The sequence below is a fragment of the Episyrphus balteatus genome, chromosome 3 (genome assembly GCF_945859705.1).
Source record: "Episyrphus balteatus chromosome 3, idEpiBalt1.1, whole genome shotgun sequence".
Classification (NCBI taxonomy): domain Eukaryota; kingdom Metazoa; phylum Arthropoda; class Insecta; order Diptera; family Syrphidae; genus Episyrphus; species Episyrphus balteatus.
This window is the reverse complement of record NC_079136.1, coordinates 116,065,577-116,086,358: the sequence shown is the minus strand read 5'-3', so window position 1 is coordinate 116,086,358 and position 20,782 is coordinate 116,065,577. Positions and strand designations below refer to the sequence as shown.

Below are 20,782 nucleotides of genomic sequence, written 5' to 3'. Positions count from 1 at the left end.
ATTTTACAAATTCATGTTTCCTTAAAAGCATATTTAAAGTGCATACTTTTTTTTAAGAGTATATTTTGAGCGCATATTTTTCGTTTTTAAGTGTATGAAAATCCTATCCCTATACATTACACTGTACTTTAAGGACAGGATGGTCTTAATTGGTTAGACTTAAGGTTGAACCCTAAACAAAAGCAAACGAATCACACAACGTTTTTGTTTGGTTATATTTAGAACTCTTCGGAACTGCTCGATTCGATATGCAAAACGAGCAAACTTTAATATTTTTAATTCAAATAGCACATTTTCAAGTTTATGCCTACTATCAGAACTTTTGTAAAAAAAAATTTGGCATGACCCCCCCCAAGAAGAAATCCTGTATACGCCCCTGGATATAATACATATTTAGATTTTTTCGATTTTTTGTTTTGTTTTTGCAAGAAAAACGATTTTTCAAGGTTTCACTTCTACCACGTGTGAATTTGCACACATGTTTTTTTTTTTTTGGTTGTGTACCTAGGATTTGTTGTGCCATCATAACTAGGTTTGGGTATGTCAATCAGAAGTCCCATTTTTTGCCTGAAGTTCTAAAGAATAATTTGTTTATCAAACAAAAGCTTATATTCTGGCTTACGAACTTGACAAACAAATTAAAGTGAAGCCATCGTTGGTTATCCTCCATAGAGCTATCCTTCTTTCTCTACCAATGCTGCCATTTTTGCTATAAACTGACACAAAAAGCCTCGAAATTTCTTTAAATTTCGCATTTTCTCCTTCATTAAGCATTTCCAATCCAAGTAACTGCTTAATTTTGTTGAAAAAGTTTGAAATTTTCACAATCGAGCCATATTCTGAATAAGTCACCATTTTTACTTGCGATATAGGTACTATATATCAATTTATGCATTCGTACAAAAAAAAAAAGTTGAGATAACATTTTTCCATGACATTACGATGTCAGAGTGGGTCCCGGAAGTCCGTCTGTCTGTCTGTCAGTCTGTCTGTATAAGGAGCTACAGCCTAAACGGATGGACCGATTAATGTCAAACTTGGTATGTAGCGTTATTTTTCGACTCTCCAGAGGGGTTTTTGGAATTAATTATTTTGGACCAAAAATAACAGTACTTGTCATATACCGATTTTAGTAAAATTGAAATATCTCGAAAACGGCTCCAACGATTTTGTTTAAAAAATTCAAATGTTAGTTTTAAGCTAAGGTCTATCTTTTAATGAAAAATTTTCTTTTGGAAAATCATTATTAACGGTACCTGCCATAGAACCGTTTTTTTTTTTTTCAAATCCGATTATCTCCGAAACTGCTTATTCGATTTCAACGAAACTTTTTGTGAGGAAGCATTTATACAATTTAAATGTAAGAAAAAAAAAACAAATTTCCAAAAAAATAATTTTTGGATTTTTAAAAATATTTTGAATTTTTTTTTTTGAAAAATCAAATTTTCGAAAACGGGACATTGAATTTTTTTGAAATTTTGTTTTTCGGTGTTGATTCGTGATTTCCAGAAAATGACATACCAATTTTATTTTAAAACATTTTTTCCAAAAAATTATTTATTAAAAATTAGTTTTTTAAAAAAAGGTCCTAACGATTTTGAAAATTTTTTTTCAGATTTTATTTTATTTAAAAAAAAAAAAAACGAATTTTATTTTTTTTTCCAAATTTCCATATAAAAAGTCTTAAAAATTTGAACAACTTTAACTCTAAGAGCAAGTTCGTGCGACCCAGTCGTGCATTTTATTTTTTTTTGTACGAATGCATAACTTGATATATGTATAGTACCTATATCGCAAGTAAAAACAATATTTAATGCACAAATTTTGCATTGAATTTTTTGTTCATTGCAAACATTTTTTGAATGGAAAATATTTTTATTTTTTTTTTTTAATTGTAATAAATATTAGGGTGGACCAAAAAATCTTTTTTATCATTATGTATTTCAATTTCATCTGGGTACCGATAAATTGTTTTCTCGACACAAAATAAAGTTACCCTTATTTTTTTCAGAATTTTTCGATTATGCTTAGTTGTCCTCTTTATTTAAATAAATGTATTCTTTTGATTTTTTTTTTTAAGCTCAAGTAATTTTTTAATCGAAAAGTTGTCTGTGTAAAAAGTGTCGAGTATGAATAGATCCACTTACCTCAATGTTGTTTTTCGAAAAAAAAAAAAATATTGTATGACTGGCATTAGAACTCGAAATATTTTTAAATGCTGATGGAAAAAAACCCTTAAAACTAATGTTTTACTGTTTTTTTATGTATTCCTCATTAAATATACTATTAAAACCGTGCATTTATATTGCTTAATTCATCTAAAATTGATAAAAGAAAAAGAAATTTTTAAAAAAGATCGTAGGTAGGTACCAAAACAAGTGAAAAAAGCGGGCGTCTGGAATTGATAACGCGGATTAAATACAATTATTTTTTTTTTTAGTGTGGGAGGGGTGGTATATCTCCCCCCGTTTAGGTGAGAGGGGCAATTTTCTAAAAAAAAAAGAAAATTTAGCATCAAAACCTGAAAAACGCATTTTTTCTTAGTCATTTTGTGATTGAGCCTTAAAAATTACCATGTTTAATTTGGTTAGAATTTATCAACAAATATTTGATTCCTTGCGTGGGCGTGACCAAGCCGGGTGTACATTTTTAAAAAGGTCAAAAATAACTTAATCATGCATTTGAAAATGCTCTGAGTATGACTTTAAATAATAAATTTAAATTTCCTCCTCGGATGACCGTTTGCTTCCGAAAATATCTTTTTTTTTTACAAAATTTTCATATCAAGTGGTGGGAGTTGTCTTCTAAAAAGTTATTCATTCTAAAATAAATACATAACTCACAGTTTAAGAAAACATTCATATTCTATGTATCTTTCTGAATCTACTTCTTTTGTTATATTCATTCATCTGCCTACATCAGTCAGTCAGTAGCTATAATATATTCTCTCGCAAAAGCTTTTTTCCATTCATTACATCAATCCTGGCCACAACAACACCGCCCTTTTTCGTACCTTACACTGATATTTCTATATAAATATATCTTTTTTTTCCTTCTTTAAAATACATAAAAACTCGTACACAATATTTACCTAGCTACTTAAATATAAATTTTCTTTTAACAGTCTCAAGCCTCTTGAGTAACCCCAATTATTATATTATTAGGTAGATACATATACAAAAATAAATACATATACATTTTTATCCAAAAGAAATAATAATAATAATCACTTCCAAGTCATTAGGTTAAGTGGGATTTTGTAATCCCTTAAATTTCACATTAACACACAGCAAAAGCATCAGCATCAGCTTCAACATCAGCAAAAGAATCAAAATGAGAAGCATCAGGAGCAGAGAATTTGTATGTAAGTTAAAAAAGCAGCATCAATATTGCTGGCTGCTGTAAACATCCAAGCACCAAACCAAGCCTCGTTCGTAAGTTCCATCCCTCTTGCCTAGAATCTCTCTCTTTACAGAGTTCAATGGTCTTTTGACATAAAGTGCTACCGAGTCAAGTTGGTGGCACACAAAGTGTGGTGGCAGTTGTCGTCGGTCGAAGACGACGAGTCGAGTTGAGGCTCGAGGGACGACACCATCAGGCAAGGGATGGTAATGGTGGATTGGGATGCACATATATGATGCTTTAAAGGAACCTATCCCAATGTCCTTTCAAGAAAAGCTCTAGAAATAAAAATGTTACACAATAAGTCTTGAGAGACGAGCGAGAGCTTTTCTCTATTTTTGTCTGTGTCGCGTGTCGTATGTGGAAATTGTGTTAAAATATTTCCTTGATGGTTGTTTTTTTTTTGGATTTGTTTTCCCATATATTTTTGGAAGTCGCCATGCCGGTACATGGAATGCGGTTCCTCCCTCGAAAATTATATGATGTTGGAAGGATACATTTTTTTTGGGGATGCACTTGATTGTGCGAGTGTAAAACAATGTTCGATTGACGCATGCTCTGGGGGAAAAATTGGAGGAAATTTCTTCCATTGTCTTTGAAATCATATGATGTGAATTTAATATATCTAATTGTTTTTGTATACACTTTTTTATCTCGGGATATAACTTCAGTTGTATTTGAATTTTGGATGGGCTCTTTGAGTGTTGACTGTATCAAAAAGTAAGAGGAGAGTTTCACGCATCAATTAAGTGAGTGATGATGCTGTTGAGGTGTTGCCATTTGTAGGTTCAATTGGCTTTAGATTTTTTCAAAGACTAGTTATTGAATAAAACGATGTGTTACGGCCTTCAAACTGTAGTCGTCGTTATTAGTAATTCTATTCGTATCGTAGATTTACAACGAATCCCGGAAACAATCCCAGAATTCGTCCATAATGAAAAAATTCACACAAATTGTAAGGTATTTATTACGAACGGATTCTGTGATTATTCCGGGATTCGTAACAAATTTAAGATGCGAACGATTACAAATTCCTTTTCTATTTTTCTTCATAAAAAATTGATTTTATTGGTGTTACATTGTTGGTAACTATGTTTTTATGAATATAAATAGGTGAGAAATAAAAAAAAGTGCAAATTTAAACAAAAAATCCAAGAAATATCATAAAAAAGGTCTAAATTGTGTTTTACTACTATGGTAATATGTGGTCTTTGTTTTAATTTTAAATTTTTTTTTTTTTCATTAAATATGAACAGTTCTACATAAATCCAAGTGCAAACGTCTATTTTACATTCATTTACTAAAATTTCTAGGTTACGTACAGTTTTGAAAAAGAAAATTCTATTAACACTTATTCTCTCCACCATTCTGAAACCACCATTTTGAAAAAATAAAAGTTGGAAGTTTTTTCGTAATTCTCATACTAATATGCTTCAGTGTACCAAATTTCATGACTTTTCGTCAAGAAATGGCCTTACAAATGATTTTTGACGACATAAAGCACCAAATTCACCACTGTGTGGCGAGGACAATGATAAATAGTCAAAGCCAGCTTGACTGCCAGATTTTTTAATCTTCAGCGAGTTCATGACTTTCCCTGATGGTTTCAACTTCATTTTTACCTCTTATTTTGGTAAAATTAATAATTTACCATATGGTCCATAAAAATGAAAAAAATATCGTAAAAATAGGAATTTTGCATTATTTCGACAAATTTCAAAACGCCAGAAGTCTGGAATACCTTACCCAATTTGAACAATTTTTTTTCTACTAAATATTTAAGTCATAAAAGAGTTGTCTAAAGCTATTTTATTAAAAAAATAAAGCGTTAAGGTGGTAAATTTTTTTCAAGTTTCAATGTCAAATTGGAGGCAGAAGATATTAACTGATTTTGATAATTTTTTAAACCCTGCTTAGTCATCACCATTGGCCACTTTTCCGCGCTATTAGGATTTGAAATTCGAAAAAGTGGATTGTTGACCCATCCTAATAATCATCTTATGAGGAAAATTTTCTCATTATTTTCGCTTCGGTTTCGTTTATTTTCTTGAAATTGTATACTTGATATTTTTTTGTTGCCAAACTTATTAAAAAAAATTAAATTAAAAAAATTGAACCGAATTTAAATTCATAAAAATAAAATCAAACGTTTTTCAAAACTCAAAAGTTTTAAAATAACTTTTCAATTTTTTAATTTTTATATTCATAAAAGAAAATAATATTTTAAATATCACATAGTTTCTTGTTTTTTGTTATAAAATTGAAATATTCTAGTGCTGTAACAAAGAAACGGTTCATGTTATCGACTTGAAACTTTGCAGGATAAAATTCTTAAACAAATATTTCTGGACGTTTCAAGACCGTCTGGGGTATAGCTGGTTTCAAAACTTTTAAAACTTATTAACCCTCTGTCGGCACACGGGTGCGAATCTGGCAGGACAAAAATGAAAAGTGGTCACATAAAAGTGTCTTTATAAGGGTGAAAATAAATTGTTTTGGAATTGTGAATACAGAAAAAAGTTCTAGTGCCATGAAAAAGTATAAAACAAATTCGCAAAAAAGAGGTGTGCCTACAGAGGGTTAATTTACTATCGGGCCTTAGAGCTCCCGCACACTACAGACTTTCTATCGGCTAACGGCCGGGTTGGGATGTGCGCATGCGCACAGGCAGCCGACTATATAGTCGTTTAGGTAGGAAATAATTAAGTTTGAAGGCAATTGTGCAGCAAAACAAACTTCTCTTCGATCAAACAAACTTTTTGACCGGTGAGCACCTTCATACATTTTCATACTGATTAAGAGACCGACTAAACTATCGGCCGATAGAAAGTTTGTAGTGTGCGGGGGCTCTTAAGCACATATTTCAGTGTGACCTGCGTATGGTTACACATAAGAAAATACAGTTTTTTGTAGCTTTGGTGTGAAAGCGAAGAATTTGAAACTTCATTTTATTCCATAAATAGTATTGAATTTCCTTCAGATTTCAATAATTTATTTACAAATTACAACATTTTCAGTTATACAGGGTGTCCCAAAAGTTAACGTCGAAACGAAAACGGTAGATAGGGTAGGTGGTGACAGTTATCAGAAAAATAATAAAAAAAATCGCAGCCATATATTTTGGGAGTTATGGGCATTTGAAAAAAAATTCGAAAAAATGGTCACCCTGTGACGGTTTTTCATGTGCCGTGACTACAAATCTTAATTTTTCTCATTTTTTTCTTTTGTTACGGAACCTTGAATAACCCTGCTATCAAATGCATTTAAAAATTTTACTTTTTTACCCAACTTAGTACTAAAAAAATTTAAATGACTCTAATTCAATGAGCCGTAGTGTAAAAAAAATGCACTACAATGTTTCGGCAAGTTACCTTAAAAGTTGGTGTGTTCAATTCTCTTTTCAAAATGGTATAACATTGTTGGAAATATTTCATAAATAACCGAGATAAAATTTTTTTTCTTGAGAAATCCGACTTTTTATGAGGTAATTTTACCATATTATTCAAGTTTTGTACCCTTTCAGAACCTTTCAGAATACAAAAACTTAAATAAACTTAAATAATAAAAAAAAAAAATCAAAAATTTTTTTTTTGAAAATTTCCAAAACCGGACATTCAATTTTTTGAAATTTTGATTGTAGATGTTGGCTATTAATTTGTTCAAAACGGCATCCAAATTTTATTTAAATAGATAAATAAATTTTCTAAGTTTCAAGCAAGTTCGTAGGATTTTATTTGAAACATGTTTTGTCAAAGTTCTATAGATAAGATTTGGATAAGATAACAATTGTCTTATTGTCAAAGTATGTTGCAAAAGTAACCTTGAAACCGTTGAATTCAAAAAAAAAAAAAACATCATCAATTTTCAATACCAGTTAGAATAGCTCGAAATACAAATAGGTACAAAACATGCCGCTTTATAGACAGTTATTTGTTTGAAATGTTAATATGTCTGCCATGACGTCTGGTTTTTAGAATCAACACATAAATACCTTTCACTCAAGATCTATCCCAAAATACAGCTGAACTAACATTATGTTTATTTTTGAATTGTTTTTGAACTATGTATAGTATATATAAAAAAAACGATCCAAATTTCATAAGTACTAGTTGCTTATTAGATATTTAAAGCCAATGCTGAAATCGCAAAATGACATAAAAATACTAACCTAAAATCAATAAAATTGTTAGAATTAGTGAGTAAAGATCTCAAAGAGAGATCGTTTGCTTGAAATACATAGATGTACCTACCTACACGTAACGTGTAGCTTAAGTATATTTTTGAACTACGTTAAACTTTAAGCATCTTTTTTCATTGGTGTAAATATTTTTACTTTGATGAGGGAAAACCTTAGTTGTAGAAAACTGTGCCAGTGTTATAAACTATGTAAGTACATGTTTACATTTTATGTTTTGAGTTTTAGTGAGATTTGTATTATCTAGTAATTTGTATGGAATTATATTTGGAATTTCTGTACGTGTTTTATAATTAGGTACACTGAGGGAAAAAACACAACGTAAAATGTTCAACGTTGATTTAATGTTGAAAAAATTAACATGAAACTTCTTCAAAATAAAATTGAAACAACGTAAGAAATTTTTTTATTTTTGTCGAACTTCAGCTTTTGTTGCATTTTATCACTCTAATTTTCAACAGTGAGATAGCACGTTGGTAAAGCATTCGCCTAGTAACCCAAGAGTTGTAGGTTCGATCCCCAGCGGCTGCGCATTTTTTCTATTTTTTTAATAAATTGATGCTTTTTTTTTAAGTTGAAACAACTTTGATTTAAATATGTTTTATAACGGTAAACCACTTTAAACTAACGATGTTCTACTTTGATTTTAAAATGTTCGTCTTCAACGCAAAATCATTCCGAAAAATAGTTGAATCAACGTGGTTTTTGTTGATTTTAAGTTGTTTTTTCCCTCAGTGTATATAATAAAAAAAATCACTTCTTTGTAGATTTGTATTGTTTTTATTTCTATGAACAACATGTGCAAAAATTTAAAACTTGGGTTAACTGTATAATCGTATAACTTTTCAAAACTCAAATGGTCACTGTGGCGTATGAGTAACTTTTTTTTTTTTTTAATATTAATTAATTGGTTTTAAAATGCATTTCTAAATTTCATAATTTGTATTTTTTCAAAATAAAACCTAATTTCCAATCCGAAAATAGTGAAAATTTTCTTATAAATTCCCTAAAGTAGTATTCGATTTCACCTGGCAATAATCCCCACCGCATAATAATTTGTTTACCTGCACTTCAGAATTGTATTTTTCTTCCCTTCACACACATATTCGTTATTAAATACGTACCTACAACAACAACAACAAGTGCATATGCAACAGCAACACCCTTACGCATAATTAAATATTTCTCACACGTAACGTCCTGTTTCTTGTTCTTATATATCCTTATCTTTTATTTTTTTTTTTTTTGTTTTATGTTGTTGTTGTGAGACGATGGCTGCTCTGCTGCCACCCATTAATGTGCAAAAAGAAGGCAAAAAACACAGTTTATATTTTTCGTATTTTACAACCACCCCCACTGACCTGCATCGCAGAGACACTGAGAATACACTTACACCCCAAACCCACTTTTAAGCGTCAAGTTTCAAAACAAACCAAACCAACATACATACAAACACAAATAACACACAGATACAAAAAAGGATTTTTTTATACAAAAAAAGAAAAGAAAACAAATCCAATGCAACATCAAACCAGGAACCTATAAAATGTTCTCCCAGTAGACTTGTTTTTTTTTTTTTAAATAAGCTCCCCAAGTAGATTTTATATTATATTTTGTTGTGAGTGGGTGGTGCTCGCTCTGCTTCTCTGATATCCTTGCCATCACACAAAAATGTTGTATTCTCTACAACTACCATCGCGCGGCGCCGCGCCAAACCAAACCGGACCAGAACGAACAAGGATCCTCTGACTTTTGTCGGTTTCCAACAACCCCCCATTTAGTTCTTGCACTCTCTGAACGCAAGTTGTGTTTTATCATTTACCAAAAAAAAAAAAAATATATATATATATATTCAAATAAGTACATATATATAAATTATATCCTTATTGAATTTTCTTTCATACACACACTCAAACACACACATAATTTGAAAAGGATAATTTTTCTATTTCAATATTATAATTAACTTATTTATAAAAATCAAAGAAAAATTTGTGAAGATAAAAAAAAGGATAATTCAGCTTCAGTTTTTTCTTTTTTCTTTTGCATCTCAAATACACGTACTCTTCGTCCTTCGAATCCACCCTTTTAAAAATATAAAAAAAAAACCCCACCTAATCTTAAATAAATATCTACACTCAGAATATTAAAAAAAAAAAATAAAATAAACTATCGCGCGGAGTGGTCTCTCTCATAATTTTTTTCTTTTATTTAAAAGTGAAAAAAAAAGGATAATTGCATTCTTCCTTTTTGTAAAAATTAAAAAAAAAAGCTACAAAAAAAAACCGCATAATAATACAATTATTGCCGCACCTTAAAATAGTGTATATACACCCAAAAGAAGAAAACTACTCTATCTACACATCGCGTTGCTGCACACACAGGACATCATCATCATATGTAGAAAAGGCAACAACACCAGCAACAACAACAACAACAACATCAACTGGAATATAAAAAAAAGGAGTAGAGAGACAACTACACAACGTCGACTATACAACCACGACGAATATACAGGAATTGCAGCAGCAGCAGCAGTAGCAGCAGCAATTGCAATAAATTTGCAGCAGGACGAAAAAAATTTTTTTTTTCTGTGAAAAATAAAACGCACCAATACAAAAAAGCACAAAAGAATTAAAAATCAATCTGTTTGAGCAAATTTAAGGATATCAAAGCAGAAGAAGGAAGAAAAAAAAAAACGCCCTAAATTCTTTAAGGATATAAATAGAAAAAAAAAACAAATCGCGTGATTTTCTAGGATAAATCCACAAAATAAAAAAAAAGGATATTTCTATGTACCTATCTACTAAACCAAAAACAACAACAACAAAAACACCAACTGTACTCCTCCTACTCAAAAGGATTCTTTTTGTATATTTTTACTACTCATAGAGAGGAGTCACGTCATAAGTCGAGTCGTCGTCGGTTGTCTTCGAATTCGCGGGGTTGTGTGTGTGTTTTTCTTTTTTAAAAGGAAATTCTAGTGCAATACTCAATAATACTCAAAACAGGATATTTTTTCTGTGTGTTTTATTTTTTTTTTGTAAATGTGATGCGTGTTGTGAATATTAAAAAAAAAGGATATTAACTGAAAAATTCAGAAAAAAATAGTAATTTCCTCTCTACAAGGATTCTGCATTTAAAAAACAAGCTTTCTCCTATTTTGCCACAGTAGTTCTTCCAAGAGGCTCTAAAGAAAATATAAAAAAAGGAAGAAGAAAAAAAAATTAAAAAAAAAAACCAGGACATCAAGGAGTGGTTTGTATGATAATTCAATCAAATTCTATTTCTATATCCTCTTTTATACTATTCCTCACATCCACTCAGCAGTTCGTCGTCCACACTCCATCACACACATATCCTTCATTTCCAATATTTTCGTTTTTGTGTTTCTGTGTTTCTGCATCCCACAATTGCATCAGCAGGATAATCAGGAAAAGGCAGGAGGATATTTTTACGTTTTCATAGTAAAAAATTTCCATTTATATCCTGCTTTTGTATCCTGATTTTTACCCTCATTTTTATATATACACGACAACGATGATAATAATGATTGTGGGAGAAGAAGAAATTAATCGATTTAGTTTCAGGGAGAGAGATGTATGCAATTTTGTACTTTATTTTTTTTTTTTTATTATTTGATTGTTGTTGTCAATGCATCTGTGTCAATTGTTTTGTCTCTTTCTATACTTTTTAACATGATATACATTGATAATGTGAATGTGATGGAAAGAAGAGAGATGAGAAAATAAGAAGCTTTGAAATGCAATAGAAAGCTTTTTTCTAACACCGGCTGTGTGCGAGTGCTGCCATGCCGAGATGTTGCATCAAATTTGGTTTGATTTAAGGGGTGGGTTGTTGTGCGGTGTGGCATCAACCATCTCTCATTTTTTTTGTATGCTCTCTATCCCACTTCTGAGATGTATGTCCTGGGATTTTTTTTTTGTTTATTTTTATTTTTCTCTTTTTTTTTGTATACCTTTAGGAGAATACTATTCTTCCGGCATACAGCTTTTACTATTGAGGGTGGTAAGGGGTATTTTTTTTTTGTTTTTAGTTCGTTGTTGTTTTTTTTTTTTTTATATTTTCTGAGAAATTTTGTTTGTCGTGGCTAAAATGGGGTGGTTGGTTGGGAATTTAATATGTATGGAATGTTTGAAATGAAAAAAATAAGAATAAAAAAAACTTTCATTCAGTAAAAAAGAGAATGCAAGAGAGAAATTTGAGTATTATAATGCAATTTTCAATTGAAGAGAGTAAAGTGTAGGTAGTTTTTTTATTTTAGTTTTTATTTTTTTTTGTTTGTGGTTATTTTTGATGGGGGCTATTATTTTTTTTTCAAAGAAATTTATATATTTTTTTTTTGACAGTTTGTTTACACATTAAGCTCATGGTTTGTGTATCAATGGATTATAGTTTTTTTTTTTTGTAGATTTTATTCAATAAGGTGAAACATATGGTTACAAATAAAGTCGTAGGAGTAGGTAGATGGCGTTGCTATTTGGGTAAAATTTTTCAATTAGATAAGGTTTTGATGCGTAGGTATGTACTTAATGTAGAGACAGATGTAATGAAGTTTTTTCTAATTTAACAAAAATAAGCTGGAAATGTATTCTAATGGGAAATGTATTCTATTTATGTCGTTGACTTTTTTTTAGATCAGGAGTCTGAAAAGGAAACGATTTTGAGATAAAATTTATTACTAGATACATAAATAATGTAATAGCATTATATTTAAGCTTTGATCATTTTCTTCTTATTGGATCCCACCTGAAAACAAAACGATTTTTGTAAATTCACTAAGAAAACGTATTGTATTTATATGTTTAAATATTTTATATAGTTAACCAGGTGTTAAATTTTAATTAGGTTATATGTAAATATATTGTCACGCGCAAAGTTTCTAACTCCATTTTACAAGATTTTGCAGAGGAGTTAAAAGAAACTTTCTATTTTCAATATTAGCCGAATTATTTTCATGAAATTTTAATCATAAATAATTTAACTTATGGAAAGAATAGGAATTCCTGGTTTGAACAGGAATTGTCATCAAAATTCGAAGCGCTATCCATATTTTTGGAAACAAATCCTTGAAATTACCTACTTTATAAAATTTAATACCAAAACAATTGAGAGCCATATTTCTCGGAAAGATAAGATCTTAAACTTATTAGTTCACCTATGTAAAAGAAAAATAGATTTTAAAAAATCTAACTCGAAGGAAAAGACCAAAATTCATAGAAAGTAGACCTCTTGTCAAGAAAATAAATATGTCTCTCAAGTTAGCAGAGCAAGGTCAGCAGAACATATGTTTTTGTTATTGGATCTTTTAGGGCAAATTAAGTGCTCCACTTATTTTTGGTTTAAATGGTATTTATTTGTTTTCCAGATGCAAATTCATTTTTCGTGCCAACTGTGTGACATTTGAAACAAAATGAATCAAATCGTTCCCCCCTGGAGTGATTCAATTTTTTCCTGTTCCACTGCATAACAATTTTTCGTGTGCATTTCAATCAGGAAAAGAAGAGAGTAGGTAGATTTTGTTTGTGTCACCTGACGTAAATTTTCCTGATCGCTATAAACGATCATCAGGAAAAAATATTCAATCTCACACTGTTTCATTTTTCGTGATGCATTTTCTTGATCGCTATTACCGGTGCCTAAGGTTTAATTTAGTTTGAAGTAAAATATTAATATTTTGTTTATTTATTTTCATTTAAAAAAATTGGTGAAGAAATTTTCATATTTGAAAATTTTAAGATAACAATATTTTTTTTTAACCTTACTTTATGTATATGAAATGAAAAATATAGTCAAAAATGCCAAAAATCGATGGTTTCCTGCAATTTACTCAAAATTTGAAGGGTGTTTGGGCTCTGGCTTCAATGCATCCAAATCCATTAAGACTGGTTCGTCCGGTTAAAAGTACTGTCAATTTTTTTTTTTGTTGGCCGGTTTATTTAATAACATTTTAGTTCGGGGACAAATGATTGGAACGAGGTTAAAAAAATCTCTCACTTCCAAAATTAGTTTATAGAAGGCATTACGCAAATTTATGGAGTTAAACTAATATTCACAAATATGCATGTATGATGTATGTGCTACTTATTATGTCTAGGTGGTCGAATGCAACGGTTTTTACCTGAAAAAATCCAAAGCAATATGAGTACTGCCCACAGTCCGCAAGCTTAAAAAAGGCGTTATATATTTTCTTCTATCTTCAAAACTAAATGAAACCTTAAACAAAAAAAAAATAAAATACAATATGAACTCATACTCCTTTCCAATTATACATCTTCCAACTCCAAGTGTCATATATCACCAAGTGCTATTTAATTTAACCGCACCACGTGCGTCATTTCCAACCCTCATATTTTTTTTTCGTTTGTTTATTATTAAAGAAAGGTAGGTTGTTACTCAAATAATATCTACTGACACTGATATCAAAAGGTACGAGCTCAAGTACAACAACATACACTTAACCCTCACACGCACGATTCTCACATCATCAAATAAATTTATTCCGATAAGGATCACCCTCGGTGTGTTTTTTTTTTTTTTTCATATCAACCCTCACAAAAAACAACCACCCACATTTTGTCTAAAGAGAACGAAAAGGAAATAAAAAAACAACAACCCTCTGTAGTGAAACCCAACAACATCAACTAAGACACTAAGAGAATAAACACAAAATTTCTCCCAAAAGTTTTTTCCTCAAAATAGCAAAAAAAAAAAAAAAAAAATGGAAAACACCACCAAACCAACAATTTTATTCTTCGACTTGCAACAATATTTTCTCAGTTTATTTCGGTTCTATTCAGTTGAAGGAACGTGATTTTGTTCTTCTTTCAGTTGATTTAATTTATTTTTCTCCTAATTTCATTTTATTTTATTTAAATTAATTTTATGAGTTAATTTCTTTTTAACTAAAATAAAAAATTAATTTTTGTTTTGACATTTTTAACTTTTGTTCGGTTGAATTTACGTTACGCATTACGTTCGTTATACCGTTTTGTTGGTTTTTTTTTTTTAAATTATTTTTTTTTCTAATTTTAATTATACAACCATACAAAAAAGTTAAGTTTTAATTAAAAATAAAAAAAAAAAAAAATTGCAACAACACAAAAGAAATATTAAAAAAAAGTGCATTTGCTAAGTTTAAAAATAAAAAAAAAAATTATATAAATAAAAATATTTTTGTGTGACAGTTTATATGTAACGTTTTAACATAATTTAATTGAATTAAATAAATTAAATGTTTCGTAATCAATTGACAAAAAACAACAAAAATTTTACATATATATTTTCTAATTTTCTAAGTGCATCTAGTATTTGAAAAATTCTCGTGTTTTTCTTGAAACGTCAAAAACGCAAAAGGAAAAGAAAATCACCTGTCTTTGCGGTTTATTTACTGATAAAAGGTGATTTTTTTTGACATTTTTTTAATTATGTATCATTTATTTTTTTTTTTGAAAATTAATTTCCAAAAAATCTCAATTCTCTTTTCATTTTTTCACACAAAATTTAACAAAAATTGAGAGAGTGAGAAAAGTTGACAACACACAGGAGAAAAATTCTAATTTCCCGATAATACTAATGTTCTTTTTAGTTGAGAAAGTTATTTTTAAAAATTCTAAAAATATTTTTCAAAACACAAAATTTTCTATTCAAACCAAACCGAACAAAAAAAATTTTTGTGTATACATCTCTCCTCTTAATTTCTAATGATCTCTATTAGCTATCTCTCTCTGTCTACATTATTTTGAATTAGTTTCGAGATCTTTTGATCGTTTTTGTATATTGAACTTTTTGACCTACAATATTTTTTTATGCGGCTCTTAAAGAGTTTTCATTTTATTTTTTTTTTGTTTTAATATTTTTAATAATTATAATTAGAAAATTGGATTTGCGCTCTTGGGATTTTCAAAATGCGCGCTCATGAAGAAGATTCCTATCCTATAGCTTATTTTGGGTATATCTTTATACATTTTTTTTGTTGTGATGGTTTTTGAGATTCTTGAGATTTTATTGCAATTTGTTGCAATTTTTTGTGTTTGTGTACAAGAGATAGATACTTTTTAGAAATAATATAATTTTACATCTGTTGAGAAATATTTGTGATAATGCCAATACAAATGTACTTTTACGTGCACAGCAGCAGGCATAAAAATATATTAAAAAAAAAAAATAAAGTCATTTGATTTATGGAACTTGAGTTAAATTATGTGGATTTGTTTTGATTCCGGTGTGTCGGAATAATTGAAAAATGCGTTTTAAATTGAGAGAATGAGTATAGCTTAGGTACTTGTGTTCTATTTTGAGAAAAAAACAGGTGCGCGTTTGTTTTTGAAATTATTTGTTACTTCAGTTTTGTTTCGAGTTCATGGTTGGTTGGAGATTTTACGAGTTTATTAGCTTGTAAGGTACTTGAATTTATTAAAATATAGTCTCCGAGAAATAGTTATAACCTCAGCCAATTTAAATTGGTTTAAATACACTCTTTGTTGTTGTTTTATTAAAGTCTTTTCAACTTTGAATCAAATTAAAAAAAATTCGAATGAATAGGTTTTCGAGATATGATTTCTTAAAATTTTGTTTTGTCGTTTTTTCTCCAAGCAAAGTTAGTATTATGCTATAACCAGGGAAAGGATTTGTATGACCTAAAAAAAAAATAAAAATAGGCAAATAAAAATCAATAAAAATGCAAAAAAGGCATTTATAAAATAAATAGAAAAACAGACATTTTTTTTTTAAGAAAAGAGAAACAGTTTGATATTTAATTATAAAAGCATTGCACTACCAATAATTTTTTAAAGTTTTCAGGTAAGAGCCTCCTTCGATTGTTAATTACTAAATTTATTTGTTCAAGGATTTTAAGTCCCTGATTTGAGTTGAAAACAGTAGTGAACTTTTTCAACACTTCATTTGCAACCGGTCCATTGGCTTTTTCCAAATTTTCTTTTATAGGTATTCTTTAAAATCGGGAACACTTGCCCAATGAGATCTAGGTAGATTTATGCGTTTGTATGTGGAGCAAAAAAAAGGGTTGTAGTTCAAAGAATTGCAAAATCCTTTTTGTTTTTAATGAGAAAAAAAAAAGAAGAAAAGTAGGTCCAACTTCCAACTTTCTTTTTCAAATGTGTTCAGTTTTTAAACGAAGTAATGCCAACTGAAGCTAAATGAATTTCATGCTGTTATGATTTGTAGAAATAAGTTAATCACTTAATTTGGTACACCAAAAAGTGAATAAAAAAAAAAAAACAAAAAAAAAAAAATTGGAAAAAAGACAAAAAGGCTCTGATGTGCAAAAAAAGGCAAAAAAGTCATTAACGGGTAAAAAAGGCAAAAAAAGTCATTAACGGGTAAAAAAGGCAAAATAAAAACCATGTTTTTGAAATCAATAGGACATGAATCGAATTTGTATAAAATCTATACTTTCTTACGGTAACCAAAAAAAAAGGGCAAAGTTAGGTAAATCCGTTCCCTGGTTATAACTCTCCAAATTTTAACAGAATAATCGGCTGTAGAATGCTGAATAATAAGAAAGAAATATTAGAATATCTTTTCTGCACAACCTCAAAGATTTTTACCTCCATTTATGCCTTTTGTCTTCTAGGTTTTAAAACAATTAGAAAACATAAAAACTATTTTATTCATCAGATTATTATCTGGCCTTTTTATGATAACTTTCATCAGATATATATTTTTTTATACCTTAAACAAAACTAATCAACAATGCAGTCATTATTGATTTTAACACTTTAACAAGTTACCACTATTAAATATGCAACGTGCTTTAATCAAACAAGATGTTTTCCTGCGGTGTAAAAACTTGTATCAATTATTTTGTATTCAATTAGTTTTATTTTCTCATTTCTAATACATAGTATATTTTCTTTCTTAGGGTCATTTGTTGATACCTAATCATATAGGGTTAAACATGAACGTTTATATTCTACTTCTTACTCTACGTAAACTGTCTCATAAGGGCTTATGTATGTTGAACTTAATACTTAAATTTAGTTTTAGTGTATATTTGTTTGTAATCTTGTGCTTACTAGCAGCTTCATTGTAGGTACTTTTTAATTCATTATTTTTTACTTTTTGATGTTTTACTTTATTTTTTTTCTAACATTTTGTTGTTGCTTATATTAAGCTTTGTCAATATTTTGTCTTATTTTGTTTATTGTATTTTGTTCTTCAAAAAATCCGGGAGGGGAAATTTAAATTTTGTTTTAAGAACCGAAATTAACGGTACTTATTATATGAACAAAATGAAAAAAGCTGTTTTTCTCAAAAACGGCTCCTACCAAAAATACGTAGGGGAAGGTGGCCTAAAATGGCCCCCCTAAGGAAAATGTCCTATATCTCGAAAAACAGTAGCATTCAAACTTAAATGCTATATACATTTCAAAGTTTAATATATTACTCTCACATTTTTTTCATTTGCGAGTTGAAAAAGTTCCAAAAAGTATTTAATTTTCAAGACGTCTACAAATTTCACTGATCAAATTTACCCGGGTAAAATGGCACACTGTCCAAACATACGTGATTTTAAATGCAAAATTGAGTCAAAGGGCTTCTTTTCAATTTTCTTGGAACAAGTGGTGCTTAATCCCCCCAGATCTTTCATCGAGTCTATCAAAACCCAGTTCATGTTGGTTGCTCGTCTCGTTTTTGTAGTTTTTGCAACTTTGAGTGTTTTGGATGCTTTTTTCCAGGTTTTTGACGGAATCAAGGGCTTTCCTCAGTTCAGGACTTCCTCTCAGTACATCGTTCATAAATAGCAACTATTTTCACTTAAAAAAAAATAAAATGTGAAAAAAAATTTAAAATGACATGTGAAATAGGTATGCCATTTTACCCGAGCACTAAGTAGGCCATTTTGCCCCTTTTGAGTTTTTTCAATTTAATTTTTACATCAAAAAATTTAAAATCGTTTTAAACCAACTTATTTCAGTAAATTAATAAGAAATACTTCATGCGTACACACATTAACTTCTTTTTCCAAAATACAATATTTTTTATACTTTTTTTTTGCAAAAAAAATTTCACAAAATTTTAACGAGTGTACTTTTTGATGTGGATAGAGACAGTTTGACCTGTCAAATTTCAAATAATAATAGCTTGAAGTTCCTGAAATTTCGTATATGTTGGTTTTGCCAAATAAACTAAAGAATCGCGTTCATAAAAGTTTCTAATTATTTTCGATTCTACGATTTCTAGCAAGGGGGCCATTTTACCTTGGGGTGCCATTTTAGGCCACTTTCCCCTACATAATATGCAACAAGTAAGGTCGTACTTTTAATATTAGAAAAAAAATGTTTAGACCGCTATTAACGGTACTTGGCAAGAACCGTTTTTGATTTCTGGCTTTCTCATAAACGAGTTAACCGATTTCAATGAACTTAACATAAAAACTAAGCCTCAACATAAAAACAAAGAAAAATATTCCAGAAAATATTTTTACATTCTCGAGAAAAGTTATATTTTTTTTTTGTTGAAAAATGAGTTTTTTGAGCACGGATTGAATTTCATTGAAAGTTTGTTGTTATGTGTCAAATAATATTTTCTTTGTAATGGCATACCAATTTTTTATTTTTGAAATATTTTTGAAAATTTTTATATAAAAAAATTTTCAAAAAAGAAATTCTATAAATTCTTTGATATACAAGAAATTAAATAACATGCTTCGTTTTGAGTTCAAAACGATTTAAGGAGACGTTTTTTTTATCAAATTCAAACCAAAGGAGAATGGGCATTTTGGACGTTGAGCGGCCATTAATAAAATTGGTATCAAATGAAAGAACTATAACTTAGGAAGAACTTTTACTATGGGCCTTTTGCTGTATTGCATTAAGAATGCAAGATAATACAGTATAAGTATTTTTAATGCATTGTTCAATGTAAGAAGGACAAATTGATTTATATTTTTATTTGAAACAAAAAATATAATGCTTTGTCATTTAACCTGAGTCTGAAGACATTAATCTTGAAAATCTGACCAATAAAACTTATAATATAAGATTTTTAAGACAACAACTTCAAGATTTTGTTGGAAACTACTTTTCAAACAATAATTCAAACAAACAAAAAATTGAACAACAAAACTGTAAAAGAAAGCTTGAAATTGTTGTTTTAAAATGCTTATAGTTTGGGTTCTAATAGTTGGATATTCAAGATAAAGGTCTTCAGAGTCAGGGAAAATGACAGAGTATCATATTTTGCACTTAAAATACACAATTATAACATTGAGACAATATATATAAATTGTTAAATGCAAAAATGCATTTTATCCGTTTTTGAAGTACGTCACAAGGATGAAACTTCTGCACACTATATGTAAGCCTTAATTACATCAATAAATAACAACTTCATTCCTGGCCGCGTAACGTCCACGTTTCATACAAACTTGCCCATTCTCCTTTTATATAATTTTTTAAAGTTTTGTTATTTTTAATTAAAAAAAATTTTTTTTTATGACCAGTCGTGCTTTTATTTAAATCCGAATCAGAAGTCACGATTGGAATCGTCTTTATAAACAAATATATTATATTTCAGACGATTATATTTATGGCTTTTTGAAATCGAAAAAAAAATTAATGGTGATTCAAGATGTCAAAAGTAACCAAAAACCACGTTTTTGACCTGTTAATATTCAAGTAGGTATAAAAAAAAAGTGACGTGCTTGTGAAGCTTTAATTTTGACACAACAAAGAAACTTTAGAAAAGCATGGTTTGTTTCAAGCTCTGTTTTCGTTACAAAACACAGTTTCAAAAAGTGTTTTCGTAATTTTAAAAATAACTTTAAAACGTCTTTATTTATACATTTCTTATGAATTTAATCATCAAATTAAATTAAAATTATTCTTTAATGAATGCTTAAAAAAGTCTTAAAATGCTTAGCAAGCTTTAAAATATAATCTTTCTAGAGTGTATTCTTTGGTTTTTTCAATTTTTTTCGTAATAAGATATATGCTATACATATATACAAAGATTTATCTTTCAAAACAGTACCGATATTAATGATTTTTCGAAAAAAACTTTTTTTGCCAAAAGATAGTTATTGTGCAAACAATTCCATGTCCTTTTTGAAAAAAATTCCAGATTTCGTACATTGCATTTATTGTAAGTTTTGGTCGTAATTAATTCTAAAAACTTCACAAAAATGCTAAGCACGCAGTT

General features: G+C 29.2%; 1 protein-coding gene across 6 annotated transcripts in view; it reads left to right on the top strand.

Annotated features, from left to right (window-relative positions):
- LOC129915594 (ELAV-like protein 3) overlaps window positions 1-20,782 on the top strand; it is a 39,992-nt gene that overhangs the window by 7,429 nt on the left and 11,781 nt on the right. The window contains exon 1 of one of the 6 annotated variants that reach the window (XM_055995212.1): window positions 9,545-10,855. The exons of the other annotated variants lie outside the window; for them this stretch is intronic. The gene's annotated coding sequence lies outside the window, so the exon portion shown is untranslated. Of the gene's footprint in view, window positions 1-9,544; window positions 10,856-20,782 lie in introns of those variants that run through there. 6 annotated transcript variants of the gene reach the window in all.